Source organism: Podarcis pityusensis (genome assembly GCF_964106645.2).
Source record: "Podarcis pityusensis genome assembly, chromosome: W".
In the NCBI taxonomy this organism is placed as follows: domain Eukaryota; kingdom Metazoa; phylum Chordata; class Lepidosauria; order Squamata; family Lacertidae; genus Podarcis; species Podarcis pityusensis.
The window spans coordinates 8,719,343-8,731,338 of NC_138045.1; positions in this window are offsets into that span (position 1 = coordinate 8,719,343).

Below are 11,996 nucleotides of genomic sequence, written 5' to 3' on the forward strand. Positions count from 1 at the left end.
ATTCTTTAGCTGCAATTCTTGAATGGCAAGGGGTTGAAGTAGATGACCTGGGGGCGGGGGGAGGTCCTTATAGAACCCTGAAATAGGCATGTAGAATAAGTAAAGTTACATAAATCATAGAGTCCAAGTCATGAAAGGGGAAAGGGAGAATAAATATTGAATTCTTCGCATAAGGGGTCTCTGGGTTTTATCCTTCCTATGTAGGGTTGTCAGTCTGCATAGAAGAAACATTGGTGGGTATCCTTTCTCTTTGACAGCATGGAATCAACACATCATTTTTCTGCTAGCCCAGCAGTCCAGATACAGACATGCCCTGAGTCAATTGACAGATTTATACACTTAATATAATATTTGCTTGTTATTAATTTTGTAAGATTTAGATACTGCTTGATTGTTGTTTTTTAAAGAAGCCCAAAACAAAACCTCAAAGCAGTTTTAAAAAATAATAAAACAATACAATTATCAATAAGAAGAATTAACAAGAGTAATTTGAGACTTTGAAAAAGTAAAAATAACAATAGACTCAAACAGATGAGAACTTGCAGCAACTTTCTAAACATCTGGGTAGGCTTGTCCAAACAGGAATGTTTTTAGTAGGTGCCTTAAAAAGTAGACTGGAGGTGCCTGCCTGATATCAATAGGCAGGGAGTTCCAAAGTGTAGGTGCTGCCACACTAAAATACCAATTTCTTAGAAGTGTGGAATGCATATTATGTCATGCCTGTAACAGTGCCAGTTCTGCCAATTGAAGGCATTGAGTGGGCATTTATGGGGCAAGGCAAAAACATTTCTGTCCATGACATATGTATTTCAGTGTAGTGCCACCTGTGTCCCTAGAATCCCGCATGCCCTCCCAGTGTTTGGGACCGAGAGAACTTGGCACATGAGAATGAGGGCTCTGTACCCCTCTGAGGCCTCCACTCTGCTCTGCCAGATTCCCCATGCAAGCCTTGCACTCGTTAAGTCACACGCAGCATAAACGGTGCTATTCTCCAGGGTGTTATGACCAGCAGTTACAAGCAAAATGGTGACAGAAAGTCTTGGTGCCTATTAAAAAGGATGTTAAACCGGCTGCTCCCTCCCACTAGAGCTGCTCACACAGCTCTCCAATCCACTGCTGAGGAAGGACAGCCATGGAATGTGCACAAGGATGGGAGCTTTGTGGGGGCAGGACCTGGGAGAGCACTGGGGAGCCTGGAAGTGAATGCGTCTAGGAGAAGATTAGAGAGCAAATCAGGAATGGGGAACCCATAGCATTAGAGGCTGCAACTCCCACCAGCCCTGGCCAGCCTGCAGCTGGAGCCCACCAACATCTGGTATGCACTAGGGAGAGAAGCAGTGCTTTGCATGGTGTGCGTGTGAATTATGGAACTGCAGGAAGAAATGTCTCAAGAGGAGGCTCTGCTGATAAAAGAGCTGTGAATGATGGGGTGAGTGGTCAGGGGAGGAGGGGGGAATACAGCCCCCTGGGGAGTCAAAACTTCACCTCCAGGATGTCACTGGTGGTTCTTAGCAGTGCCACCTTTGTGATGGCGGGGTGGTGGTGCTGGTGCAGGCAGGAATGGACGGGGGCACTAAGACACCCCCGGGGACCTTCCTTCTACCCCCAACTCCAGCAGCCCAGGAAATGAATTTGTCGCTAAGCAACCAATACGTAGCATCCATGTTCCTGGGCGACAGTTCAAGGTTCAAACAGTAACACCATCTGGGGAAGCAGCTTCTATCTTTCCTCCGTGAGGCTACAGACACAGGAGGGGGGGTTGGTCATGATTTTCCTTCTGCACAAAATGTAGAGCAGCACTTGACTGCCCTCAGCAACCCTTTTGGACTGGGGTGCCATTACTGTATCCCTGGGACACCCCACCCACCCAAAAAATCCCTGTGTCCTGGCTTGGTGGCCCCAACAGCAGGTGATGATTTTGTCAAGATTTTGTGAATTTGCTTCTCCTGCAGGATTTTATTTGGGAACTTTGAGGCTGCAGCTCCCCATTTTACAAGAATCGAAGATACGAACATTCTGGCCTGGAGTTTTTTTGTGTGTTTTATTGCTTTGCTTTGCATCTCCATGCTGGCTGGGATGCAGGGTGCCTCTGAGGGCGTGCAGAGTGCTGCAGCCAGTTCCCACCAGAGCAGAGCTGAGATGTTTTTGCACACCAGCCAGAAAGCCTACCCTGCCTGGAGGCTTCTCACTTGCTGCCCCGCTGAGAAGAGCGCAGAAAAGGGAAAGTGTTGCTTCCGGCTGCACCGCAGGCCATTATCAGCTGAATGCCAGATGTTCGGAGTTGGTGCCAATGTTGTGGCAAATAAATCTTGAGCAGGTTCAAGGCCTTGGCTGGGTGGGCAGGGCTGCCTCTGCTGCTCAGCAGAGCATAGAAGCAGGGCTGCTCCTGGGCAAAGTGGCTACTTCCTTGGGCAGGCCGCTAAGTGGCAGGCTATTTGGGGCAAGAAGGGGCTTTGCAGGGAGGGGGGCATCAACATCCTTGGGTGCTTTCTCCTCTTCCCAAGGACTTGGCTGGTGATGAAGTTATAGTGAAAAAGTCCCCTCTGCCCGCAGGGGTTGGGCTCTTCTGTTCATGCCTACTGGGACGAAGGGGGAAAATATTAGGTAGGGGGGCTCAAGCCTGTCCCTGGGAGCCACATCCTCCACCTGGAGAGTGGCTCCCAATGTTGTGAGGAGCTGCTTTTGATCAGTTGCTTGAGTGTTGGGAGAATGATAGTCTGTCCATGCTCAAAGACTAAGCTCCATAGGTCCCAAATCTGAATGCCATGGTTCTGGGATTTGCTTATTTATTTTAATGCCTAAGCAGCAGTACCTTCACTGTACAGTGGTACCTTGGTTTTAGAACAGCTTAGTTTATGAACAACTTGGAAATAGAACGCTGCAAACCCGGAAGTAGATGTTCCAGTTTGTGAACTTCGCCTTGGAAGCGGAACGTGTTCCACTTCCTGTTGAGTGTGTTCCGCTTGTAAATTGAGTCCCCTGCTGCACCAGAGGAAGCTGCACTGGCAAAAAGACAGTTGAAAAAAGATCTATATACAAATAAAGCTATATTCAATTGATGAAAGGATATATGATGTCTGGCATGACTGAGAATCACAGAGCCGGAGAGAGAGAATTTTAAAGCGTTAAAATCGAGATGTGGAAAATATGGAAACAACGAGGAGAGGCAGGATTGAGATTTGGAGATATGCTTCAAGGTCCAGACTATGGGAAATCCCAAAAAATTAATAATTATAATTTGGATGATAATTTGGTCTTTTTAATTTTTTTATTTTAATTGGATTATGATTTGATATGTTAATTGGGTGTTTTTTATTGGAAAATTAATAAAAATGATTTAACCAAGTAAATTGAGTCCCCCGCTGCTAATCAAAGGCTTCCTGTTGAGTCTGCTGGCTGTTGAATCCCGAGCACCCACACAACACAGAGGTGATCTTTGGAGCTTTTGTTTGGCTTTTCTGTGTGTGTTTTTGTTTGTGTGGCTTTTTCGTTTTTTTGACTGTGGCTTGTTTTTGTGACGGTGTGGAACCCAGTTCAGCTACTGATTGATTGATTGTGTGACTGCAAAAATGAATAAAAAAACCCCCATCCAAACAATGACTATCCTCAGAGCACGTAATAAATTTTATTTTTTATTTTTTATCATCTACAATACTGTCTTATTTATTTTATAGTACAGTACATTGATTATTGCTTTCATTTTATGGATCAATGGTCTCGTTAGATAGTAAAATTCATGTTAAATTGCTGTTTTAGGGGTTATTTTTAAAAGTCTGGAACGGATTAATCCATTTTGCATTACTTTCTAAGGGAAAGCACACCTTGGTTTTAGAATGCTTGGATTTTAGAACAGACTTCCGGAATGGATTAAGTTTGGGAACCAAGGGACCACTGTACTTGAGAGCCTGCTGGATGGCTTGTGAAGCCCTCATTCTCCAGGTGTCATCTGCATTCCCACACCTGCACATCACCTGGCTGGCTAGCTTGAGCTCCTGGGGGTACCCCTTCTGTGGCTTCCAGCAACTGGTAGTCAGATGCATCCTGCCTCCAACAGAGGGTGTAGAACATAAGAAGAGTCATAGAATGAAGCATAGAATGGTAGAATTGGGAGGGAGGCTGAGGATCATCTAGTCCATGGGTATGTAGCACCCTGCTTGTGGTTAATGCTTAGCTGGAATGAAATATTCAACGCAGCAATAGAGAAATTAAAATAATAATTTATTTGTCAGACAAATAAATGAGAGACACAGTGGTATATGGATACCAAAGCTCTGCCCCCTCCAGCCCTGATGGCCAGCACTTATATTTCCTCAGCCCAGCCCCCTTGCTCCTCCTTTGGCTGCCTCTGTCCAATCAGCTTGGTTGAAATTCCTATTGGCTGTTTGCTAGAACCAATCATAACAGATACACCCATTTCCTATTACCTTTTATGGGAGACAAAGAGCTATATTTCCTTCTATCCATAAATGGCAGACAAGTAGCCATATATCTTACATTTACCTCGACCAGGCACCTTAATTACCAGATAACCTTTGGCCCCTGTTGCCCTATTCATTGCAAAACAGATGGCTAAAGCAGATGGTGCATGGTTTTTAATTTTTATCTTAAAGAGATCTTGAGTTCACCTTCTCACACACCATCTATGAAATAAGAATCTAACATAAGAATCTAACATTTCTTACTTTCTAAATCCTTTGCATAATTACATTTAAGCCAATATATTTCATACATAACATAGATAGATTTTTAGAAGGAAAGGCCTTTTCAAAGTAAAAGGAACTTAGTAAAAGCTAAGTTCTCTAAGTTCTCTGAAGCTTCAAAGCAGCTTCGGAGAGAAGCCTCTTTCCCTAGCCAGCTGCTGTTTCTAAAAGCAACTTCTTCAATTTACCCTTTAACCTTATGAAAATATGGCTCGAGTCTTCTGTTAAACAATAAATTTCACTATTTACCAACTCTTAATTGTGTTTTTGCAGCTTGATTGTATTCTGTAATTTGTATGGTCAGTGTGACCTTTTGCTCCCAGCCTGTAATTTCCTTTTACAACCCTGAAATACTGCTATAGATCAGTGGGGCCCTTGAACAGGAAGATAAACAGCTGCCAGAGTATTTAGCTGGTTTCTGCCTGGCATGAGAGATACAAACATTTACAAATATATTTTTTAAGCTCATTTTAAAATGCAGATCTTGATCAGATGCCTCATAATACAGATCTTGATCAGATGCCTCATTCCCCCCTTTCAAGCTCAAGGACCTTCATCCCAAGTGTCCTTGATAGCTTGACCTTCATCATATTCCTGAGGTAAAGCTCTGTATAGGGCCATGATATGAGGTAAAGTTTCATTTGAAATCATCTTGCTAATTGTACTTCTAAAACATGAAATGATACATGGCACCGTACATAAAACCATTACTACTACCGTCAAGAAAAACAAGCAAGACAATAGTATCCCTTTGAGTCCCGCAACATTAGGTAACCAATTGGTGAGCCATCCCATATCCCATCCTTCCCATATTTGTACTGGGACATGTGCTATACTCTCCATCTTTGTGGCCAACACAGGGATTGCCTCACCATTATCAGAAATGTTAAAGCAACAGGCATTCCCTGTCAAGTTCAAGACTCCACATAGGCCTCCCTGCCTGGCAAGTACATAATCCAGTCCCATTTTCAGCTGCAAAATGGCGGCTCTACTTTCATCCAACTGTTGTGCAATAAGTCTCAAACTCTGGGCCGTTGCATTGGTTACAAGTTCCACTACTGCTTGCAATCGAATTATTCTGTTTAGATTATAAATAGGATCCCGTGCCCCTTGTATGAGCTCATCAGGATTCCAGGAGGCAGGATCATAATAGGCTATAATGCGCTCTGGTGGCCAATCATCAGTATCGCTCCAACTTTGGGTACTTCCTCCTGCTATATGAGAAATATCAGCGTTTCTTCGTGTACGCTTTGCCGAACTAGTGGGCATAATCCACATTGGTGGTAATACCCATCCCAGGAAACAAGTCCCACTCCATTTGGAAGGGAGTTGCTTGTATGCCCATTCTCCACATATCCACCACAACCATCGGGTCTGAGGTTTTTGGTACGTGGAGTGCATAAGGCGAAATATCAAAAGGGGTATAGAGTTCACAGTGCAGTATGTTAGATTGCCTTTTGCTGTCACAGTTATGTTCCACACCATTTTCCATGCATGAATAAAAGGAGGTGCACAGGGCAAGGTATTCCGAGTTCGATAGGTAGTACCGTTTGCCCAGGTTTGACTATTCTTAATATAATCCCAAGTATAGTGGCAATGAGAAGAGCCTACCGTGGTAGAATCAGCTGCACCTGATGATTTATGTACACAGAATTCCCCTTGCACAGGTATAACTCGTATTGGTTTAGTTGAGTTCCATCCGGGGAAATTCTGTACTTCTGTTTGGTGTGGCATTTCGCTTACCATACCAATGGCATTTAATGGTATCGGTAATAAGGGCATACCTCCCTCTGGATCATCTGGTCCAAGAGAGCAAACAAGGCAATTGGTCCTATTTGTAACATTGGCTACCATCTCAGCTAAGCCTACCCACATATTGTGGTCATGGCGGAATCCATATTTAGCAAATTTGGTCAGACTCAAGGACCCTTCCCCTTCCCAAGGGATCAGGATTAATAATAAAATCATGTTGATGTCTAGTATATGCATTTCTTCCACAAAAGATTACCTTATTGTGATAACAAAAAAATATTAGCCCCAATATAATTCCCCCAGTGACAGAAATGGGGAAACACCAAGACCAAAACATATATCCCGAGGATCCCCAATGAGTAATATCCCTGATAATTGTTCCACGGGGGGGGGGGGGGGGAGGCAGTCAATCAATTGTATAAGAGAATCTTCCTGTTCACAATCGCTGGTTCAGACGCTCCTCAAGCTTCAGGCGTGCGCAGGTCAGCCAGCTTCCAGGTTGTGGCTGCAGCAGGCCGGTCGTCTAATGTTGCCCGTGACCTAGCCCGTTTCCGTAGGGCTAGATACAGGGGTTTTTGGAGAGAGTCAGTTTAAAAGGATTAGAGGGGTCACATTTGCACGTCCAACTGCCTTAGGACTTCTTCAAACGGGAGTGATAAATCCAGGGGGTCACCTCAGCTACCTTCACCGCTGTTGGAGTAGAGAGCAAGACGGTGTAAGGCCCACGCCACTTAGGTGCAAGTGGATCACGTTTCCACTCTTTCACCCATACGCTATCGCCAGCCTGGAACTGATGAATCGGCTCGGCAATGCTGCACGGCGTGCACTCGAGGGCCCACCTGTTAAGAGAAACAAAAACACGGGAGAGAGATTGCACTTGTCCCTGTGTCACATGGTCTCCTATTTGTTTGAGGTCAGCTGGAATATCCTGAACAAAGGAGGGTGGCCTCCCATACAGGAGCTCAAAAGGTGACAACTTAAGTCTTTTTGTGGGTGCACACCGAACACGAAACAGTGTTATGGGTAACACATCTACCCATCCCAATCCTGTTTCCTGGGTTAATTTTGCCAATTGGGTTTTCAGAGTCCGATTCATTCTTTCAGTTTTCCCCGAACTCTGAGGCCTATATGCTGCATGCAGTCTCCATTTCACTTGTAGGACTCGACATACTTCTTGTACTACTTGATCAATGAACGCTGGCCCATTATCACTTCCAATGCATCTAGGTAATCCAAACCTCGGGATCAATTCAGTGAGGAGTCTCTTAGTTACCTCTCGTGCCTTTTCAGTTCGGGTCGGAAAAGCTTCAACCCATCCGGTAAGAGTATCTACAAACACAAGGAGGTACTTGAATCCCTTAGAAGGGACCAGCTCTGTGAAGTCCACAATTAGGCTTTCCATGGGGACGTATCCCACATGTTGGATTCCAGGAGGTTGTACCGGTCCCTGCCTGGGATTGTTTTTAGCACAAAGAACACATTTCTGTGAAATGCAAGTTGCTAATTGTGATAGGTTAATAATATACAACTTCCGACTGAGACTCTCTCTGGTTGCTGTACCGCCAAGGTGAGTAGATTCATGATAATTTCTTACAATTGTGCCTGCTAGGTGATGAGGTACATAAATCCTATTGTCCGGCAGGATCATCCAACTGTCCTTCACAACCGCTCCTTCCTGTTCAGCCCACTTCCTCTCTTCTGGGGTATAGTGAGGTTTAACTTCTTCTGGAACTACCTCTGGTATGAGGGCTGCTATAAATCCTCCCACGGGCTTTTGGGCTGCCTCTCGGGCTGCTTTGTCAGCAGCATGATTTCCTCTGGTTATTGGATCCCTTCCACGTCCATGACCTTTGCAGTGCATTACAGCAATCTGTTCTGGAGCCCATACTGCTTCCAACAGGATTTCTACTTCAGGTCCATATTTCAAGGCCTTCCCGTGAGCTCCGATTAGACCTCTTTCTTTCCATAGAGCTCCATGTGCATGCAGGGTTAAGAAGGCATATTTAGAATCAGTATAGATGTTTGCCTTACATCCGGCTGCCAATTGCAGAGCTCTAGTTAAACCTATAAGTTCAGCTTTTTGTGCTGAGGTGCCAGCAGGCAAAGCTTCAGCTTCCACAACTTCCTCATTGGTGACCACAGCATATCCTGCTCGTCTGGCACCTTCATGCAGGTAACTGCTACCATCAGTATAATATACAACATCTGGATTTTTTAATGGTTCATCTTTCAGATCGGGTCTACTGGAATAAACTTCATCCATTATTTGGAGACAATCATGTGATTCTTCATCATCTACCTCTGGTAGGGGCAGCAAAGTTGCTGGATTGAGCATATTCACTACTCGTAGATGAATCCTGGGATTTTCACACAATAGGCCTTGGTATCTAGCCATCCTTGGGTTCGTTAGCCAATAACTACCCTTATATTCCATGAGTGTCAGAACAGCATGAGGTACATTCACATACATCGTCTGGCCAAAGGTAAATTTATCAGCTTCTTTGACAAGGCTTGCAGTGGCCGCTACTGCCCTTAGGCATGGAGGCCATCCTTTTGCTACTGAGTCCAATTGTTTTGACAAATAAGCTACTGGACGATTCCAACTTCCTAATCTCTGGGTCAGGACTGCTGCTGCAATCCCATTCTGTTCATGTACATACAGCTGAAAGGGTTTTTCCGAATTAGGCAGTCCAAGGGCTGGGGCCTCCATAAGTCGTTGTTTGATAACTAAAAAGGCTTGTTGCTGCTCAGGTCCCCATACGAATGGGTCCTTTTCTGCACCTCGAGTGCTTTCATGTAAGGGCTTGGCCAGACTGCTGAAATCAGGTATCCATAGTCTACAAAACCCTGCTGTTCCCAGGAATCCTCTGAGTTGTTTCCTTGTGGTAGGTTCCTTGATAAGGCAAATAGCTTCTTTCCTCTCTGGTCTCAATGCTCGTTGTTGGTGTGAGATGTCAAAGCCCAAATATTTGACCTTTTCTAAACATAACTGTGCCTTTTTCTGGGAAACTCGGTAGCCAGCTTCCCAGAGCAAGTGGAGCAGTTCCTCTGTCCCTTCTTTACAGGTATTAAAATCCTTTGCCGCTAGTATAAGGTCATCTACATATTGCAGAACCACCTTTTTTCCAGGTATTGAGGGGTAACTTGTTAGATCCTTCGCCAAGGCAGTGCCAAATAAAGTTGGGGAATTTTTGAATCCCTGGGGCAATCTTGTCCAGGTTAGCTGGCCTTTTGTTCCTGTCAAAGGGTCTTCCCACTGGAAGACAAATATAGGTTGGCTCTGTGGTGCCAGCCGGCAACAGAAGAATGCATCTTTCAAGTCCAATACAGTAAAAAATGTTGCTTCTGGTGGGATCAAACTCAGCAAGGTATATGGGTTTGGTACATTTGGGTGCAAGGTCTCGATAGCCTGGTTTACGAGCCTCAAGTTCTGTACTGGCCTGTATTCATCTGTCCCAGGCTTCCGAACAGGCAAAAGGGGTGTGTTCCATTCTGATTGGCAGGGCTTAACCAGACCATATTTTAATAGGCGGTCCAAATGTTTCTGGATGCCCTCTGCTGCTCGCCGGGGTAAAGGATATTGCTTTACAGATACAGGGGTAGCCATAGGTATTAGGGTTACTACAATTGGAGCTATATTCTTAGCCATTCCTGGTGGGCTATTTTCGGCCCATACTCCTGGTGGCACTTGTAGGGTTCGGAGGAGCTTGTTTAATTCTGTATCCAATGTGGGTTGGACTTGCAGGGCTGACATTAGGCGCCATGATTGTTCCTTAGGTACTGAGAGGGAAATTATTCCTGCTGCCTTTGATGGCAGTTTCATTTCTGGACCTCGAGGAGTGAAGGTGATTTGGGCCTGCAATTTGGACAGCATATCTCTACCTAAGAGAGGTATTGGACACTCAGGTATATACAAAAACTGATGGGTTAAACGATATCCCCCAATCTGGCATTCCAAAGGTTGGAGGAAAGACCTCTTAGCTGACTGACCAGTGGCACTTTTAATGACTACACTTTTGGATGCCTTTTTCTGCAATAGTTCTGGGAGTACTGAGTATTCAGCCCCAGTATCAATCATAAAGTCTATTAAATGGCTCCCTAATTGAATCGTGACCGTGGGCTCCTGGAAGCCTAACTTTATGGAGTCTGGTCGTTCCTAGTCTTGGGTAAAATCCTCCTCTGCCAGTCCAATGAAATTGTCTCTACTCCGTCCTTGTCCAGGTCTCTGATATCTTCCATCTCGGATCATTCCCTGTCCCCGTCCCTGGTTTCTTGGGCCGGAGCCTGGGCCTGGGCGTACTTCTTCCAACCTCAGGGGTTCAGGACACTCCCGCTTCCAATGACCCTCCTTCTTGCAATTCGCACATTGATTCCTTCCCAGTGGTGGATTCCTTCCCCGCCCTCTCCCTCCATTTAAAGGGCGGTAGTCTTGCTTCACTGCTGTGGCTAGCATCACCATCTTTCCCTTCTGCCACTTCTTCTCTTGTTTCTCAGCCTCATCCCTATTCCGATAAACTTGGCGTGCAATGGCCATAATTTGGCTCATCAGCATCCCTTCCCATCCTTCTGATTTCTGAATTTTCTTACGAATGTCAGAAGCGCACTGGGCCACAAAAGTAGCAGTAATCATTCTGCTGTTTTCAGGGGCTTCAGGATCAAAAGGAGTCCATATACGATAGGCTTCCTGCAGCCTCTCTAAAAAGTCTCCCGGACTCTCATTTGGTTTCTGTTCTACTTCTGAGACTTTAGACATATTAGTGGGCTTCTGGCATGCCCTGCGGATACCTTGCACAAGCGTCTGGCGATAGGTGGTAAGCCTGGCCAGGTGAATTGCATTGTTTGGATCCCAATTAGGATCCTCCAAGGGAAAGTTGTCCTGGAGATGACGGTCAATATTAAAAATATTTCTCACTCTGGCCTGCTCACGCAAATATATCTGTGCCTTTTCAATTATGTCTCTCCTTTCCTCAGTGGTGAAAAGAGTATTCAGGAGCTGGTGGCAATCTGTCCAAGTAGGACTATGAGTATTTACTATTGAATTCACCAAGTCCATCATAGCCTGAGGTTTTTCTGCAAAAGATGGGGTGTGTGTTTTCCAATTCATCAGATCCGTAGTTGTGAATGGAATGTACTGGAGGGTCGAAGTTCGAGGTGGCCGTGGTCTGGGTTGCCCGTTAACCAGCACAGGCTCCTCAAGTGCATCAAATACTCTTCTGAGAGGGGCTACTACGTGACCTTTCTCTTCGCTTTGCTTTAGGGGCCTCAAATCATAGGGGATAGTATCTGTCCCAAGGCGTTCTTTTAACAGCTTTATACGCCTGGCTGTATTGCTTGCTGACCGATCAAGGTCTCCCTGTAACTTCTGTAATAATTCTCTAGGACTTGGATGTACAGGGGTTTGGGGTGGGCAATCAGTTGTTCCACTAAAGGAGACTGTAGATGGAGTTCTACTGGGACTCACAGGTGGAATAACCACTTCTGCTTGGGCTTTATTATAGGACTCCAATGCCTCCTGAAGATATTTATCATAATCTATCAAGGAAT